Below are 19705 nucleotides of genomic sequence, written 5' to 3'. Positions count from 1 at the left end.
GTCTCCACATATTTCTGACTTTCTCAGTTTTTTTTTTGTTTTGTTTTGTTTTTGTAATTTATATCCAGTTTCATAGCATTGTGTTCAGAAAAGATGCTTGGTATGGTTTCAATCTTCTTAAATTTATTGAGGCTTGTCTTGTTTCCCCACATATGGTCTATCTTTGAGAATGCTCCATGTGCACTTGAGAAAAATGTGTATTCTACTGTTTTTGCATGGAGTGTTCTATATATATCTATGAAGTCCATGTGGCCTAGTTTATTATTTAATTCCACTATTTCCTTGTTGACTTTCTGTCTGGATGATCTATCCATTGATGTAAGTGGGGTGTTGAGGTTCCCTACTGTTACTGTGTTGCTGTTAATTTCTCCTTTTAGGTCTGTTATTATTTGCTATAGGTACTTTGGTGCTCCTGTGTTAGGTGCATACATATTTATAAGTGTTATGTTCTCTTGGTGGAGTGTCCCTTTTATCATTACATACTGCCCCTCTTTGTCTCTCATTGCTGTTTTTATCTTGGAGTCTAATTTGTCTGATATAACTATGGCAACACCTGCTTTATTTGTTTGCCACTAGCTTGGACTATCATATTCCACCCCTTCACTCTGAGCCTGTGTTTGTCTTTAGAACTGAGATGTGTTTCCTGGAGGCTGTATATTGTTGGGTCTTGTTTTTTGAATCCATCCAGCCACTCTGCGTCTTTCAATTGGAGAATTCAATCCATTTACATTCAGAGTGACTATTAATATATGAGGGCTTAATATTGCCATTTTAGCACTTGTTTTCTGGTGGTTCTGTATTTCCCTTGTTTTTTGTCCCATGTATTTCTGACTGCCAATTCAGTTTGGTGTTTCTCTATGCTGGTTTTCTCAGTTTTCTCTTTATTTATCATTTGCATCTCTGTTCTCATTTTTTGTTTAGTGGTTACCATGAGGTTTGTATAAAAGATCTCATTGATCAGATAGTCCATTTTCTAGTAGCCTCTTATTTCCTTAGTCTAAGCAGTTTCCATCCCTTTCCTCTTCCCCATCTAAGTTATTGTTGTCCCAACTGATTCCATTTTGTGTTGTGAGTTTGTGATTAAAATGTAGTGATTATAGTTATTTTTGATGCTTTCTTTCCCTTTATCTTTAATGTTATAATTGTTTGCTAACCTGTTTTGATTGAGAGCTGAAATTTTCTTATTTTCTCTGTCTATTTATCTCCTCTCTCAAGGCTTTGTAAACCTTTCTTTTTTTTCAGGTATGAGGGCCTTCTTGATCATTTCTTGTGGGGGGGGGGAGTCTTGTGGCAATGAACTCCCTCAGCTTTAGTTTATCTGGGAAAGTTTTTATTTCTCCATCATATCTGAAGGATTGTTTTTTTGGATAGAATATTCTTTGATGAAAGTTTTTGTCTTTCAGTTTTGAATATATCATTCAACTCTCTCCTAGCCTGTAAGGTTTCTGCTGAGAAATCCACTGAAAGCCTGCAGGGGTTCTGTGTGGGTTATTTTCTTCTGCCTTGCTGCCCTTAATATTTTTTCTTCATCATTGACTTTTGCCAGTTTTACTAATATATGACCTGGAGAAGGTCTTTTTACATTGATGTGATTAGGAGTTCTATTAGCTTCATTTACATGTAATTCCAGCTGCTTCCCCAGGCTTAGGAAGTTCTCAGCTATTATTTCTTTGAGCAAGCTGTCTGCTCCTTTCTCCCTCTGGAATACCTACAATCCTTATGTTGCATTTTCTTATTGATTCAAATATTTCTTGGAGAATTTCTTCATTTCTTTTCAGTCTTAGTTCTATCTCCTCCTCCACTGAAACATTTCTATATTTCTGTCCTCTAAATTAATAATTCTGTCCTCCATAATATCAGCTCTGTTTTTTAAGGATTCCAGATTTTTCTTTATCTCATTCATTGTGTTCTTTGTCTTCAACATTTCTGATTTTTTTTTTTATAATTTCAATCTCTTTTGTGAAGAGTTCCCTCTGTTCATCAATTTTATTCCTGAGTTCATTGAACTGGTTTTCTGGGTTTTCATGTAACGCATTGAGTTTCTTTATGATAACTATTTTGAATTCTCTGTCATTTATATTATAAATTTCTGTGACCTCAGGATTGATTTCTGGGTACTTGTCATTTTCCTTCTGGTCTGCAGTGATAATATACTTCTTCATGCTATTTGATGGGATGGACTTTTGCCATAGCATAGTGATAGTATCTGGTCACAGATTCCACTGGTCACCACTGGGGGGGGGCAGGAGCTATGTTTTCTGAGACTGCCATGACCCCTGGCAGTTGTGCCTGTCTGGAACTCTTTTGAAGATCCTCTGCTCTGACCAACCAGCCTAGCTGGCAGGCCAGGCGGGAGGAGGCGCTTTCGTTCATGTGTGTGATCCAGCATGCTCCCACTCTGCACTCACTGTCTGCCCAACCAGGGCTGCTTGCCTTCATGGGTTGCCCCCCACAATTGCTTAGCCACCTCGGTGTAAAGTGTTCCTATGGGCTGGGAGGCAACTCCAAGAGCAAAAGTGTTCCTGTGGAGGGCTGCCTTTTCCCCCTTCTCCTCTCAGAGTCACATGCTGTCCACCATGTGAGGTCCCATGCTGTAGATCACTGCCGCTCCAGAGGGAGAGGTGATCCACTTACCTCCTTCCACTGCCTCCCGGGGGTCCAGCACCCCCCCTTCAGACGTATGGCTGCATGGATCTCTCAAATATCTGTTTTGCTGTGTGAATGTCCTCTGTTGGCTTATGAATGTCCTTTTAATTGTTTCTTAGGGGGGATAGGACCCTTATATTAAAAGTGATGTTTACGTTACAAGTTTCTCCCTTTAACAGGGCTGTTAATTTCCTCCCTGTTATCTTACTTTTAAAAACTGACACTAGCAGACAACAATGCCTAGGTCAAGACCATAGCACCTCATCTGCCGTTTTGTAAACCCATACTTGAAATTGCAAAGTTCTTTTTCTCCCTAATACCTGAAAAATAACAACTAACTATAGATACTACTTATTATCTGTGACCTTGGACAAAACAAAAATGTAGGCACTTTTAGCAAATAGGGAATATGTAACCACTAAAGAAACATTCCAATCAATGGCTTGGCACACAGCAAGAGCTTCATAAAATATTCCTTCCCACTTGGGGGCACAGCAGGAATCAGACAGCAAGGTACCCTGCCCACGCTGAAAGTCTAATCACAGGACCTATGTCTCTAATTCTCTCTCTTGAGTTTCTCCTAAGAAAACAGGGACATCTTTGTCCTCAGGAGAAGTTACTCTGTCTACATAATTGCATTGCATCTTAGGAAAAATCAACTCTTCCAATTCTGCAGGGATAATGGGCCCAAGTACAAAACAATTACTCTTCCCTCCTTTTTATACTTTTGGGGTTCTCTCAAAATAGTTTCTTTAGTTCAGCTGCAATTAATCTCTAGTTCCCTATTGACCCATCACCAACCAGTTTTGCTTGGGGTAAGCACATCTCTCCACCCTGCAAACAATTGCTGGGCTCAAAGGTGAAATCAAAAGAGAGCTGTATTCTGAGTTGGCCCAAAGTGCAGCATGGAGAAGCAACAGACCTGGGAGTTGGGGTATTAGGAAACCTTCTGGAACATTCAGCGCCTCCTTGGAGGGAGTGATGAAAGTGGGGCCTCCTTCTCAATAAATCACAGCACTGGATCCCAGAGCTCATTTCTGTGTGGCTTCTCAGGCCTGGCCGTGCCACCCCATTGGGCACCTCAGTGGCCCATATCTCTGTCCACTCTCCAAACAAGTGCCCCAAAGGCCCACCACCCAGCCATATCCTCTTACCACTGTGTGGTGGTGATGACTGGGGCAAACAAAGGCATTGGCTTCTCCATCACATGTGACTTGTGCTGGCAGTTCTCCAGAGGCTTGGTGCTCGTGGCACTGGATGAGGTGCTGGGCTGGGCAGCCATGCAGCAGCTGCAGGCCAAGGGACGGAGTCCTTGCTTTCACCAACTGGAATCAATGGCCTGCAGAGCATCTGCACCCTGAATGACTTCCTGCACGAGGAGTATGGGGGCCTAGATGTGCTGGTCAACAACACAGGCATAGTCTTCAAGAGTAAGTGGATATGAGCTTAGAGGTGAGGCACCCTCCATGAAGGCGGCCAGCCAGGGTGGGGTGGGGCAGCAAACGTTGCTCTGGGGCCTGTAGCTCCTAAGGCATCTAGAACAGATTCCCTAGGGAAAGAGGTCAGACCAGAGGCTACAGATTGAGCAGAATCCTCCAAAACTAGCAAGCCTTTCCACCCAGATAGCCTTTGCAGTTCCACTGAACAGATTCTTAGGGATCACCTCCCAGTTTTCACACAGTTTCTCTTGGATTGGACTTTAGAGCAGTTCAGTGACTTTTTAACTTATTTTGAAATAAACAAGAAATCATAAGAATGGTACACAGAGATCCCATTCCGTGCCCTTCACTTACCCTCCCCTAATGGTGACATCTTACAAAACTATAAAGCATTTACAAGTGAGAAAATTGACATTGGCACCATACTGTCAACTAACCAAAGACATTACTTAGAATTCAGAAGATTTCACATGTAAAAGAAAATTTTGTATTGTTATATGGATTTTTACCAAATGATTACTATTTACTAACACTGTTCTCTTTACCCCTAAAAAGCTCCTGATTCTATATCCTTTCATATAAAAGCAGAACTGAGAATGAAAACAAACTTTTTTGGTACCCGAGATGTCTGCATGGAGCTACTGCCTCTCATAAAACCCCAAAGTGAGTCTGATGAGGAACCCAAGCTATAGCGTTTTCAGCATGATCTGGCCCTACCTGCCCCTGATCTCATCTACAAGCCCCTGCTACCTCTTCTTGCTCAGCCACACTGGCTTCCCTGTTGTGTCTCCACTCGGCCAGGTACCCTTCTGCCTAAGGCTCTGTAAACTCTTGTCTAGTGGTCTTCAGTGCTCTCTGTCATGCTGGTTTTGCATAACTGAGTCTTAGCCTTCAGGTCTGTGTTCAAAACTTTCCACAGTGAAGCCCATTACTTGCGCCATGCCCCACACATGTTGCAGTTTCCTGAAGATTCAGTCCCAGACTCTCTGTCCTCTCTCTCATCCTCTCTCAGGGTGATCATATTCAGGATAGTAGAGTCTTCACTCACCCCAATTTATTAGGCCCCTCTAAAATCTATCACTTGCCTAGAACATTCCCAGAGCTCCAGACACATTTTGTCTTCCTGCATCTCCTTCCCCTCTTGAAGCCCTCTCTTCCTCTCCTGAATCCCCAAATCTAGAACATTTCCAGAAGATGCTCACTTATTCCCCATACCACCTTGGTCACTGACCTCATCATCCACCGACCAGGATCCTGGATGTCACTATGTCCGCCCCCTTATTATCACTTACAAGTTCCTACAAGTGGTCTTACTCAGTTTCTCCCCAAGCCCTTTCCTTCCCTCTCTGCTCTACAAAAGACCCTCAGCTATAATTGCTGTACAGTTAAAAAAAAAACCCTCCTGAGGGACCTCCCTTCTTGAGTCATTTCTTTTCTGAGCATTGTCTGTACTCTCTGTAAGCACACTCCCCTCCTGAATATCCTTCAGGAACAAAGTCCAAACCCTTAGCAAGACTTGGGGAGATCTCTGTAATCTGACCTGCCTAACTCCGGGCTCATTTTAACTCCCCTTAAATGTGCTATGTTCTGAAAAAAAACAAACTATCATATTTCTTTGGTTGTAAACTACTGTAATACTTATCCGAAAGTAAAGGGATTGTGGGAACAACCACACATTAAATATACCAATTAAGACACGCAGATACATTTAGAAAGATTAAGAGGTGTGGCCTGGAATTGAGTATCCACATGAACAGTTTACTCACAATTCTGCCCCTTTTCCGTGTCCTGCCCTCCAGGAGAGTTCTGTTACTTCTTCTAACACTGGTTCACTAGGGACATAAAGAGCAGTTCTTTCAAAGTCCCCTGACCCCTTCATTCACCCCAACACTTGAGAGCAGCAAAGGAGTTCCTTGTGCCACCATCACACATTCTACATGTATTCATCTTAGAATCATACGAATGAATTCTGGCCAGTCATTTTTCTTGCTTAACTGGGCTGTGTTAGTTCTTTGTCTGTGCTTGGTCCAGAAGGAGGAATGGGTGTACTCATGGATTGCTAAGGCAGGGTCTATTCAAACAATTTATCTTGCCTCACCAAAGTTAGGGTTAATGGAAATGTAAATACGTGCTACATTTTTGATATGGAGCAAAATTTTCTTGCCTTTTGAAACAGGAGAGTCCTTCCAGTATTTGGGGCAAAAGGCAGCCACAGCAGTCATATTATCATGACTTTATTCTATCCTCTTTGGGGAGAAAATCTGGGACAAATCATAGTTAGGGAAACCAAAATTAAACACTGTCCCTAGTTCCCCTTATCTCAGATTTTAGGATGTAGACAACAATCTAGAATGGTTCCCACAGAATCTCTGTGGGAAGCACGAAAGTTCCAAAGAAGAAATTGCAGTTTGTTTCTGGAATGGAAGAGTATTGTGATCTTAAGGATTACTGAGGGATAACAGATGTGGATTTCTTTTTATATTTAATCCTTTCCTTAAAAAAGTTATTCTGAAATACTCTAGCCACACAAAAGGTAAGAATCTACCCTGCCCAGATACCCACTACTGAGCTTCACTAATCAATCAATATCAATGCCATTTAAATCCCATCACTTCTTCCCATCTCATTTCACCACTGTTCCACAAAGTAAGCATCATCCTAAATTTGACGAATGCTCTCTTTAATGCTGGTAGCTGTTAATCTGCTTTTTTTCCCCTTAAATTATAATATGTGTTTATTTTGAAAAGGTATTAGGGAGAACCATCTCTAAGGAATCAAGCAAACATCTGAAATCTGGACACTCTTGTTCATCACATATTAGCTTCAAGAGTCCTAGGAGGAACGAAACAGCTTTGTTAAGGCTACACTTACCAAGTAAACATTTAAAGAAGGTGTTATCAACCTTGATTTAACGGGTACCACTTTTCAACTTCCTACTCTCTGGGAAATCACTAAATGAAGTTGGGTGGGAAATTACTGTACTAAAGGTATCTTCCACCTCTGACATTTTCTGGTTTTAGAAAGGATGGGTGGATTGACTTTTCTTGATGTGATGTGCTAGGAATTTTAGATATTGTCTAAATGAAACTCAACATCACATGCACAGCTGGGTGCAGACCTAGTTCTTGTGGCATCCAAGCTAATTGTTCTTCCTACTACTCAATGGTCCGCAAATATTTTTTACTGAGGATACCGATCTTCAAGTGAAGCTGTAGCCAGTCAGACCAGAGTGACTGATGAGAAAGGAAGACTCAGCCCTTTGCAGGCCAATGTCTTCCTCAAGAGAGGGCACCCGGGTGCCTTGGCAAATCCCAAAGGGCTGCAGGAAACACGGTTTAAAACTCTTCAATGTTTCATGAAAACCCCTTAATCCAGAGACTTAAAAAGCAGTACTCATGGAATTAGATAAAAATGGACTTATGTGATGAATGTGAAATCACAAAAGGTCCAGAGAACCAGATGTGCACTTAATGCCTGTGAATAGACAACTAGAATCAAGTAATGCTTTTAAAGTTTGTTACTGGTGACAAGAAGGTGTCTAAACTACACTTTGTCCAGATCACTTTGGCTCTGGTTTTGGATGGTGAGAGTTTGTAGAGTGAAGAAGAGATGCTGGGACAGACCCATTAGGGAACAGACATCATACAAAAAGTTCTTGAGCAGCTACTATGTGTTAAGCCCGTGGGACGTGGTCTATGTGTTTCCCTATTGATTTACACTTTTGACAGAAAACACGGCTTTCTTAAAATAAATCACTGGCCATATACAGAATAGTCGCCTGGATAAATTTAAGCCTGACACACACATCAGTCCCACCAGTGAAAGCATCCTTTCTTAGATGTGTGACACACTTTTCTCAATGACGTGGAGTGACTTTTAAAGGGCTACTCTTTCACATACAACACACAACACACACCCTAAGCATAAGAAAGTCTGGATGGCCCACCACACCTCTTAGAGGATTAGTAGTGTGCATTCCAATGCAGTGTTCCTCAACTGCATTCTGAAAGTGATGAGTACACTCCAGAAACAAAACACTTGGATCAGAGTCTTTGCTGTGTAACCTCCAACAAGTGCTTCCTGCTTTTGTGTTTTCTGTCCTCATGGTTCAGACCAGAAGATCTACAAGCTCACTCAGCTCTGAGGAGTAGCACTCAGGCAGCTGCCACCTCTAGGGAATTGGATGGTGGGAGGGACTGTTGCGGGGAAGGGGGATAGGGATGCAACACCTACATCCAGGAATTTACCTAGAAGATCTTTACACTCCCTAATCATGCTTCCCTACCATACACAGGTAAACATCTTCCCAGCTGATTCAAGACTTCCTGAGGTAGATAATAGAATAGAAAAAGGGTCATCACTTCATTACAGTGTATAAACAACATAGAGACATTTAATGGTATTTCTCAATCTACTGTCTAGACTGAAGTCTCTGAGAATATGCTTTGAAAGCCCTGTGAGTAATTGTAGCTGCATTCTGGTATACCAGTTGTCCACTCTGGCTTCCTCTCCCCTAGCTTTTTTTGTCTTCATCTCCTGTGTGTTGAAATTTTGATTCATGAAACATGTATTATTTTTGTTATGAGAGAGGCAGATAATGATTTTGAGAATGAATTTAATTCTATTAGGACCTTTGACTGTGCTTGCTAAAACATTTCACAAGGAGGTTCAGTTTACTCTTGTACTTCAAATGTTCCAAATGAAAGGAAGGACTGGAATAATTGACTCGTTTCTAAAATGTGTTCATTCTAGAAGACTGTTGGAAGATTAACAAGACAGTTTCTATAATTCATTGTAATTATGTCAAAGATTATTTATTGAGAGTCGTAGAGCCATGGAATATCTTTTTTATTGATTTTTTTCCACTGCCATTCCTATAGTAGGATGGAGCTCAAGTTATGGGATTTTGAAAGTCTGTCCCAATATTTACTTTAAAAAGGGAGAGTTTCCTAATTTACTTGAATCTCTTATTGGTTGTATGGTCTCATGATTTTTATAATGTTTAAAATATGCATTTAGATGTAAAAATAAAAAACTCTTTATACATGTTAATATAAATTCATTTTTACGTATACTAACCATAGTTTCCAAGAAATATTAGTGAGTATTGTGTCACTGGTTTACACTTTTAACAGCTTTATTGAGATATAATTCACACACCATACACTTCACCCATTTAAAGTATACAGTTCAAGGGTTTTTATATTTTTATTTTTGTCACTTTGGTTTATAATATTGTATAAATTTCAGGAGTACATAATTATATTTCAGCTTCTGTATGGACTGCATTGTGTTCACCACCAAAAGTCCATCTGTCACCATAAATATGTGCTCCTTTATGCCTTTCACCTTCCCCCCACTCTCTGCCCCTGTGGTAACCACCAGTCTGTTCTCCTTATCTATATGTTTGTTTGTTTATCTACCACTTATGAGTGAAATCATACAGTATTTCTCTTTCTCTGCCTGACTGACTTAACTTACCGTAATAGCCTCACGACCCATCCATGTTGTCACAAATGGCACATTTTCTACTTTTCTTATAGCTGAGTATTTTTCCACTGTGTATATATATATACCACATCTTCTTTGTCCATTCATCTATTGATGGGCATTTGGGTTGCTTCCAAGTCTTGGCCACTGTGAATAATGCTGCAGGGAGCATATAGATGCATATATCTTTTCAAATTAGTGTTTTTGTGTGTATTCCACCCAAAAGTGGAATACCAGGATTACATGGTATTTATATTTTTAATTATTTATTTATTTATTTATTTATTGGTGAGGAAGATTCACTCTGAGCTAACATCTGTTGCCAATCTTCCTCTTTTTTTTCTTTTTTGCTTCAGGAAGATTCGCCCTGAGCTAACACCTGTGCCAAACTTCGGCTATTTTTTGTGTGGGTCGACACCACAGCATGGCTGACAAGTAGTGTATGTTTATGCTCGGGATCCGAACCTGCAAATCCTGGCCCACCAAAGTAAGGCATGTCAAACTGAACCACTATACCACTGGGCTGGCCCCTATTTTTAATTTTTTCATAAATCTCCATACTGTTTTACATAGTCTCTGCACCAGTTTGCATTTCCACCCACAATGTATAGGGGTCTCCTTTTCTCCACGTCCTCTCCAACACTTGTTATTTTCTGTTTTATTAATAACAGCAATTCTGACCGACATGAGGTGATATCTCATTATTGTTTTGATTTGCATTTCTGTAATGATTAGTGATGTTGAACATCTTTTCATGTGCCTATTGGCCATCTGTATATCTTCTTGGGGAAAATATTGGTTCATATTTTCTGCCCATTTTTTTACTGTGTTGTTCATTTTCTCCTGTTGAGTTGTATGAGTTCTTTATAAATTCTGGAAAATTAACCCTTTAACAGATATATGATTTGCAAATATGTTCTCCCAACTGGAGTGTTGTCTTTTTGTTTTGTTGATGGTTTCCTTTCCCATGCAGAAGTTTTTTGGTTCATGTAGTCCCATTTGTTCATTTTTTCTTTTGTTTCCCTTGCCTGAGTAGACAAGGTATTCAAAATATACTGCTAAGACAGATATTGAAGAGCATACTGCCTATGTTTTCTTCTAGAAGTTTCATAGTTTCAGGTCTTACATTCAAGTCTTTAATCCATTTTGAGTTAGTTTTGTGTATGGTTTAAGACAATGGTCTACTTTCATTCTTTGGCACGTGGCTGTCTGGTTTTCCTGACACCACTTACTGAAGAAACTTTCCTTTCTCCATTGTATATTCTTGGCTCACTTGTTGAAAATTAGCTGTCCATAGATGTATGGGTTTATTTCTGGGCTCTTAATTCTGTTGCATTGATTTTTGTGTCTGTTTTTGTGCCAGTACCATGCTGTTTTGGTTACTATAGCTTTGTAGTATATTTTGAAATCAGGGAGTGTGATACATCCACCTTTGTTCTTTTTTCTTAGGATTCCTTTGGCTATTCTGGTCTTTTGTTGTTCCATATAAATTTTAGAGCTCTTTGTTCTATTTCTGTGAAAAAAGTTGTTGGAACTTTGATAGGGATTGCATTGAATCTATAGATTGCTTTAGGAAGTAAGCACATTTTGACTATGTTAATTCTTCCAATCCAAGAGCACTGAATGTCTTTTCATTTCTTTGTGTCTTCTTTGATTTCTTTCAACAATGTTTTATAGTTTTCAGCATACAGGACTTTCATGTCTTTGGTTAAATTTATTCCTAAGTATTTTATTTTTTTATTGCAATTGTAAATGAGATTGTATTCTTAATTTCTCTCTCTGCTACTGCTTTGTTAGTGTATAGAAATGAAACTGATTTTTGTATGTTGATTTTGTATCCTGCAACACTACTGTATTCATTTATTATATCTAAAAGTTTTTGGTGAATTCTTTAGGGTTTTCTATATATAAAGTCATGTCATCTGCAAATAGTGACAGTTTCACCTCTTCCTTTCCAATTTGGATCCCTTTTATTTTTTTTTTCTTGCCTGATTGCTCTGGATAGGACTTCCAATACTATGTTAAATAGGAGTGGTGAAAGTGGGCACGCTTGTCTGATTCCTGTTCTTAACGGGATAGCTTTCAGTTTTTCACCATTGAGTATGATATTAGCTATGGGTTCGTCATATATGGTCTTTATTATGTTGAGGTACTTTCCTTCTATACCCATTTTCTTCAGAGTTTTTATCATAAATGGATATTCTATCTTGTCAAATGCTTTCTCTACATCTATTGAGATGATCATGTGATTTTATTCATCATTTTGTTAACGTGGTGTATCACGTTGATTGATTTGTGGATGTTGAACCATCCCTGCTTCCCTCGAATAAATCCCACTTGATCATGGTGTATGATCTTTTTAATGTATTGTAGTATTCGATTTGCTAGTATTTTGTTGAGGATTTTTGCATCGATGTTCATCAGTGATATTGGCCTGTAATTTTCTCCTTTTGTGTTGTCCTCATCTGGTGTTGGTATCAGGATAATGTTGACTTTGTAGAATGAGTTAGGAAGCTTTCCCTCCGCTTCAATGTTTTAGAAGAGTTTGAGAAGGATTGGTATTAAGTATTTGAATGTTTAGCAGAAGTCTCCAGAGAAGCCATCTGGTCCTGCACTTTTATTTTTGGGGAGGTTTTTGGTTACTGTTTTGATCTCCTTACAGGTTATGGATCTATTCAAATTCTCTATTTCTTCTTGATTCAGTTTTGGAGCATTGTATGATTCTAAGAATTTACACATTTCTTCTTGATTATCCAATTTTTTGGCATATTGCTTTTTATAGTGTTCTCTTATAATCTTTTGTATTTCTGAGGTGTCTGTTGTAATTTCACCTCTTTCATTTCTGATTTTACTTATTTGAGCGTTCTCTCTTTTTTCCTTGGTCAATCTAGCTAACGGCTTATCTATTTTGTTTATCTTTTCAAAGAACCAGCTCCTAGTTTCATTGATTTTTTCTATTGTTTTTTAATTCTCTATTTCATTTATTTCTTCTCTGATTTTTATTATTTCCCTCCTTCTACTGATTTGGGGTTTTGTTTGTTCCTCTTTTTACAGTTCCTTTAGGGGCACTGTTAGGTTGTTTATTTGAGATTTTTCTTCTTTGTTGAGATAGGCCTGTATTGCTATAAACTTCCCTCTTAGAGCCACTTTTGCTGTATTACATAAATTCTGGCATGTTGTATTTTCATTTGTCTCCAGGTATTATTTGATTTCTCCTTTGATTTCTTCCTTGAGCCAATTGTTGTTCAGTGACATTTTGTTTAATCTCCACATATTTGTGGCTTTTCTCAATTTCTTCCTATAGTTGATTTCTCGTTTCATACCATTGTGGTCAGAAAAGATGCTTGGTATTATTTCAATCTTCTTAAAGTTATGGAGACTTGTTTTGTAGCCTAACGTGATAAATTCTGGAGAACGCTCCACGTGCATTTGAAAAGAATGTGTACTCTTTGGTTTGGGGATGGAATGTTCTGTATATATCTACTAAGTCCATCTGGCCTATTGTGTCATTTAAGGCCAATGTTTCCTTATTGATCTTCTGTTTGAATGATCTATCCATTGGTGCTAGTGGAGTGCTAAAGTCCCCTACTATTATTGTGTTACTGTCTATTTCTCCTTTTATGGCTGCTAATAATTGTTTTACATATTTAGGTTCTCCTACATTGGGTGCGTAGATATTTATGTGTGTTATACCCTCCTGTTGGATTGTTCCCTTGATCATTATGTAGTTTCCTTCTTTGTTTCTTTTACAGTTTTTGTTTTAAGGTCTATTTTGTCTGATATGAGTATTCCTACCCCAGCTTTATTTTCGTTGCCATTTGCATGGAGTATCATTTTCCATCCCTTCATTTTCAGTTTGTGTGTCTTCAGGTCTGAAGTGTGTCTCTTTTATGCAGCGTACATACAGTTCCTGTTTTTTTATCCAAGCAGCCACCCTATGCCTTTTGATGGGAGCATTTAGTCCATTGACATTTCAAGTAGCTATTGATAAGTATGTACTTACTGCCATTTTTTATTTTTTAATTTTTTTCTGGGTGTTTTAGTAGTTCTTTTCTGTTCCTTTCTTCTTCTCTTGCTCTCTTCCCTTGTTTGATGGATTTCTTTACTATTATGTTTGGGATCCTTTCTCTTAGTTTTTTGTGTATTTATTATAGGTTTCTGGTTTGTGATTACCATGAGGTTCATACATAATAACCTACTTATATAGCAATCTATACTAAGTTGGTAGTCTCTTTAGTTTGACCTCTTTCTAAAAGGTTTTACTCCCCTTCTCCCACATTTTATGTTTTTTATATCTTATCTAATCTCTTTTGTGTGCATGTGTATCTGTTACCCTCTTATACAATTTAATAAGATAATTTTTTCCTATTTGTGGTCTTCTCTTTCCCCCTTAAATAAGTCCCTTTAGCATTTCTTATAGGACTGGTTTCTTGGTGATAAACTCTTTTAATTTTTGCTTGTCCTGGAAACTCTTTATCTCTCTTTCCATTCTGAATAATAACCTTGCCGGGTAGAGTATTCTTGCCTGTATGTTTTTCCCTTTTAGCACTTTAAATATATTGTGCCACTCTCTTCTAACCTGTAAGGTTTCTGCTGAGAAGTCAGCTGATAGCCTTATGGGGTTTCCTTTGTATGTAACTTGCTGCCTTTCTCTTGTGGCTTTTAGGATTCTCTCTTTATCCTTACTTCTGGACATTTTGATTTAATGTGTCTTGGTGTGGGCCACGTTGAGTTTATACTTTTTGGTTCTCTCTGTGCTTCCTGTACCTGGATGTCTGTTTCCTTCCTTAGGTTAGGGAAGTATTCAGCTATTATTTCTTCAGATAGATTCTCTGCCCCTTTGTCTCTCTCATCTCCTTCTGGGACACCTACAACACGGATGTTAGTGCACTTGATGTCGTCCCAAGATGTTGTCCTTACACTATCCTCACTCTTTTTAATTCTTTTTTCTTTCATCTGTTCAGCTTTGGTTATTTCCTCTAGCCTTTCCTCCAGCTCACTGATCCATTCTTCTGTATCCTCTACTCTGCTTTTAAGTCCCTCTAGTGAAATTTTCATTTCCCGTAATGTATTCTTCATTTCTGATTGGTTCTTTTTTATGTCTTCTATTTCTTTGTTGATGTTCTCACTGAGTTCATCCATTCTTCTCCCTAGGTAAGTGAGCATCCTTATGACTCTTTGTTTGACCTCTCTGTCAGGTAGATTTCTCATTTCTATTTCGTTTAGTTCCTTTTCTGGAGTTTTATCCTGTTCCCTTATTTGGAACATATTCCTTTTCCTCCTCATTTTGCCTCTTTCTCTGTGCTTGTATCTATGTATTAGGTAGATCAGCTACGTCTCCTGATCTTGGACAGGTGACCTTATATAAGTGATGCCTATGAGGCCCAGCAGTGTGCTTCCCTGTCGTCACCAGTTCCAAATGTTCCAAGAGTGACCCCCATGTGGGCTACATGTGTCCTTCTGTTGTGGCAGGGTTGCTTTTGCCATACATGCCCAGGGAGGCTGAGCTGCCCCACCGGCAAGCTGAATGTAATGTTCAGCTGTGTGTGGTTTTTGTGGACCCTTCAGTCTCTTTATCAGGTGTGGGGAACCCCAGGAGAGTTGGCTACAAGGTCTAATAGCACATTCCTGTTGCAGGTTTTCTATTAAGTGCATAGGCCCCCGGTTTGGCCTGTTCTTAGGCTCAGGGGCTTACAATTGCTATAGGCCTCTGGCCTATAGGCTCTTGTCAGCTCTCTGAGGATTGCAGCTGAGTGGGGTTGGCCCCAGGCACGGGAGAACTCCGTTGCTTCAGGCTGTGGAAGGTGGGGCCGATCCCCTCTGTGGCTGTTTGAGAAGCACAAGTCTTCTACAGCTGGCAAGCCCCACCCCCACAAGGCCACACACACTGTCAACACAGTCCTGCCATGTGTACGTGCCCTGACCCCCTGAAGCAGACCCAGTCACCCCATGGCCAAGGCCCCACACACTCGACCTACTCCTCGCACCCTGCCTGCAGAGGTGGACCCACACACCAGGGTGCAGAGAATCCAGGCACATAAGTTCCCCGAGGGCTTGTTGTTGGGTGGGACCAGTCCCTATGGTGGGCTGCTTTCCTTGGCTGAGCTGGATTAAATCAGTGCTCTAGCAGGTGAGGGCAGACCTTGGGCTAGCAGGTCATGGGGGGAACTCCAGTGGCAACTACCAGCATGTATTTCAGCATGCCCACACCAGGTCACAACAATGGCTACTCCCAATATCCCAGTCCCTGGAGAGGTCTCATCTCTCACCAAGATGTACCCAGAGCCTATCAGGTGAGTCTCTTTTCACCAAAGGACTGTGCACCTTTCTTTCTGGTGATTTTAGGTTGCTTTCTGAAATGGGTGAATTTGTGCATGGCCCCTTTAGGAGCCAGCTTTAATTTCTTTATGCCCCAGCTTTTCTGGGGGTATTCACCATTGTTGTTAGTAGCCAGCAAAGCCATATATTATGACACTTGTCTCGGTTGTGCTGGGTCCAAAAAATGCTTACAGCAGCAAAATGCTCCCAGCTCATGTCCCCCACTCCTCCAGGGAAGGCTGTGTACATTTGGATTGCTCCCGAGCAGCTGTGAAGTGTTACAGCTTGTGAAGGTGGTGTTTTTTCTCTCCAAAGGGGAATTTCTGCCTCTTCCACCAGTCAGAATTGTTGTTTGTTGCAGGGGTTCCTCTTATCCAGTTTTCAGTTCTCTCTCAGGGGTAATTGTTCCAAGATTAGTTGTAAGTCCACTGTGTCCATGGGAGGAGGTGAGTTCAGAGTCTGCCTACGCTGCCATCTTGACTTCCCCTCCTCTCTGTGGATATTTGAATGAAGATCTGAAAGATAAGAATCAGTTGTGCAAAGACCAGTGGGACAGAGAGCACCCATGACAGCTGGACATGTGTGTACAGAGCCCTGAGACAGAAGGGCACCTGACCTGGTGGAGACACAACAAGGAGGCCAGTGTAGCTGAGCAGGGAGAGGTAGCAGGGGCTTGTAGATGAGATCAAAGGCAAGCAGGGCCAGATGATACCAGAAAGAGTGTAGCTTGGGCTCCTCATTAGACTCACTCAGGGTTTTATGAGAGGCAGTAGCTCCGTGCAGACATCTCAGGTACTAAAAAAGTTTGTTTTCATTGTCACCTCAGCTTGAATATGAAATGGTGTCAAATCAGGATATTTCAGAGAAGAAAGAGAACAAAGTTAATAAATTAAGTTTTTCTCATGCTAAAAATCCATAGAATGATATAAAAAAAATTTTGCGTGTACAATTGAGTGAATTCCCAGCATGTCTGGGTTAAGTTAAAAGTATTGTGCCAATGTCAATTTCCTCACTTTGTAATGCTGTATAGTTTCATAAGATGGCACCATTAGGGGAGGCTAAGTGAAGGATGCAGAATGAGATCTCTGTGTACCATTCTTACACTTTTTTCTTTATTTCAAAATATGTTAAAAAGTCACTGAATTGCTCTAACGTCCAATCCAAGAGAAACTGCGAGAAAACCCAGAGGAGATCCATGTGTCTGTTCCATGGTAATGCAATGGCCCTCTGCTGGATAGGCTTGCAAGTCTTGGAGGATTCTGCTCTCCCTGTAGCTTCCACTCTGCCATATTTCCCCAAGGAGTCTGTTCTAGATCCCATAGAAGCTAAGGGTCCCACAGCAGCATTTCAGGCCCCAAACCACCCTGGCTGGCTTCCCGGCACAGAGGCTGCCTCCCATCTCAGGTTACATCCACTTACAGCTGATCTATGCTAGCTACTATGTTAGCATTTTTGACCAGCATGTTGAGCCTGCTCTAGTCCTTTTGCAGGCAGTTGTGCAGGGCACGGATGCTCTTCAGGTTGTCGATGTCCACCTGGTGGAAGCAAGGCCTCAGGCCCTCGGCCTGCAACCTCTACATGGTCATTTGGCCCCATGCCCTGTCCCATGCCATGAGCACCATGTCCCCTGAGAACTGCGGACAGAGGTCCAGTGAGATAGCAAAGCCAATGCCCTTCTTGGCCCCATTCACCAGCCCCACAAGGGTGTAGAAGGACATAGGTGAGTAGGGAGCATGTGGGGCACTTGTGTGGAGGGCAGACAGGGCTATGGGCCACAGGAGCACTCGCTGTGGGGGCCTGGCCACAGTCAGAGAAGCCACAAAGAAATGAGTTCTGGGATCCAGCGGTGTGATTTCCTGAGAAGGAGGCCCCACCTCCATCCCTCCCTCCAAAGAGGGATTGAATGTTCCAGAATGTTTCCTAATTCCCCACTCCTGGTTCCACCCCTTCTCTGTGTTGCACCCTGGGCCAAACCAGGGCACAGCCCTGTTTGGGTAAGAGCCAAACAATGGTTGCAGGTTGGAGATATGTGCTTCCTCCAAGGCAAAATTGGTTGGTGAGGGGTCAATAGGGAACTAGAGATTCATGGCAGTTGAACTAAAGAAACTATTTTGGGGGAACAACAAAAGGAGAAAAAGAAGTGCCAAGTAATTGCCTTGGACGTAGGACCATCATCCACTGAAGAATGGGAAGGGTTGCTTTTTCCTAAGATGCAATGAGATTACTTAGACAGGGTAGCTGCTTCTGAGGACATCAATCCCCTTACTTTCTTGAGATAAAATCAAGAGAGAAAATTAGAGAATTAGATCCTGTGATTAGACTTTCAGTGTGGGCAGCGTACCCTGCTGTGTGATTCCCTGTGTTCTCCCAAGTGGGAGATAATGTTTTATGAGGCTCTTACTGTGTGCCAAGCCACTGGTTGTAATGTTTTATTTAATGGTTACATAATCCCTATTTGCTGAAAGTGCTTACATTTTGGTTTTATCCATGGTCACAGATAATAAGTGGTATATATAGTTAGCTGTTATTTTTCAGGTACTAAGCAACAAAGGATCTTTGCAATTTCAAGCATATATTTCCAAACAGTTGAGATGCTATGGCCTTGACCTGGACATTGTTGTCCCCTGGGTTAGGTTTACAGAAACAAAATAACAGGGAGGAAATGAACAGTGCTGTTCAAAGGAGAAACTTGTAGTGTAAACCTCTGTTTTATACTAAGAGACCTACCCTTGCTTTCAGGGCTTATTCCTTTTCATGTCTGTAAGCCTGAAAATCACTGGTGAAGAATGAAAAATAATCATGGCAGTAGAGGCATCTTTACCACATACAGTGCTTCTGTGAAGTGAGGGAATGTGGTGGACGTTCACTGAAGCCCACTGGGAGGCAGGCTGGTGTTGGGCAGTAAGAGGCTTCTCATCACAACCCTGGGTGGTGTTAGGTCCCAGTCACAGGCACTCATGATAGAAGGCACTTTGTACTTCACACAGTGCAATGTTTTCAACATTTTCACCTGTACCAGGACATTTAATCTTCACAGCAATCCTATGCCTACTGTCCCTATTTCACAGTTGAGGTACTAAGATACAGTAAAATGCAGCATTTTGCTCAGTCACAGAGTAAGGTGGCAGAGCCAAGATTATTTGTTTCCAGATGTTTGTCTTGAAATTTTTCAAGCAGAAAAGTTGAAAGAATAGTATAGTAAGCATCCATATATCCACCAAACTAGGTTGAACAATTATGAATATTTTACTATATTTTTGTATTTATTTTTTTATATAGTTTTCTGAACCCCGTTAATGTTGCAGACATGATGATACATCATCCCTACATAAAAAACGCATTCACCTTGAAGTGATTTCACAGTAATTCCTCCCTATTGGGTACTCACTTTGAATTGGCTACTAATTCTCAATGCATGTTCAATTTCCCCCACTGTCTCAGATTCTCTTATGGACGTTTCTTAAGTGCCTTCTCACAGTTCACACTTTGCAATTGTTTTTCCAATGAGTTCAGTATCAAACAGACCACATCAGATGTGTTTCCTTCACGGTGTTGTCCATGTGATAATAGAAGCCGGTAAACTAAAGGTGGCAAGACAAAACCCACCATGCTAATTGGTTTATGTAATGTCCACGGCTACTTTCATGCTACCTCAGCAGATCTGAGTTGTTCAAGCAGAGACCATGTGGCCTGCAAAGCCGAATACATGTACTCACTGGCTGTTTCAATAATGTTTGCTGACCCCTGAGTTGCTGACCCCTGAGAAGTTGTCAACTTCTGTTGACCTAGCTTTTAGGTCTATTACATTTCTG

At 40.7% G+C, this 19705-nt stretch overlaps 1 pseudogene; it reads left to right on the top strand.

Annotated features, from left to right (window-relative positions):
• Positions 1 to 3551: 3551 nt before the first annotated feature.
• The window catches only part of LOC101398271 (carbonyl reductase [NADPH] 1-like), a 71276-nt pseudogene continuing 55122 nt past the window's right edge, over positions 3552 to 19705 (top strand).

This window comes from Ceratotherium simum, chromosome 27 (assembly GCF_057802395.1).
Source record: "Ceratotherium simum simum isolate JZ-2026a chromosome 27, ASM5780239v1, whole genome shotgun sequence".
Lineage (NCBI taxonomy): Eukaryota > Metazoa > Chordata > Mammalia > Perissodactyla > Rhinocerotidae > Ceratotherium > Ceratotherium simum.
Note: the sequence above shows the minus strand (reverse complement) of the source record. Positions and strands in the feature narration are given on the sequence as shown.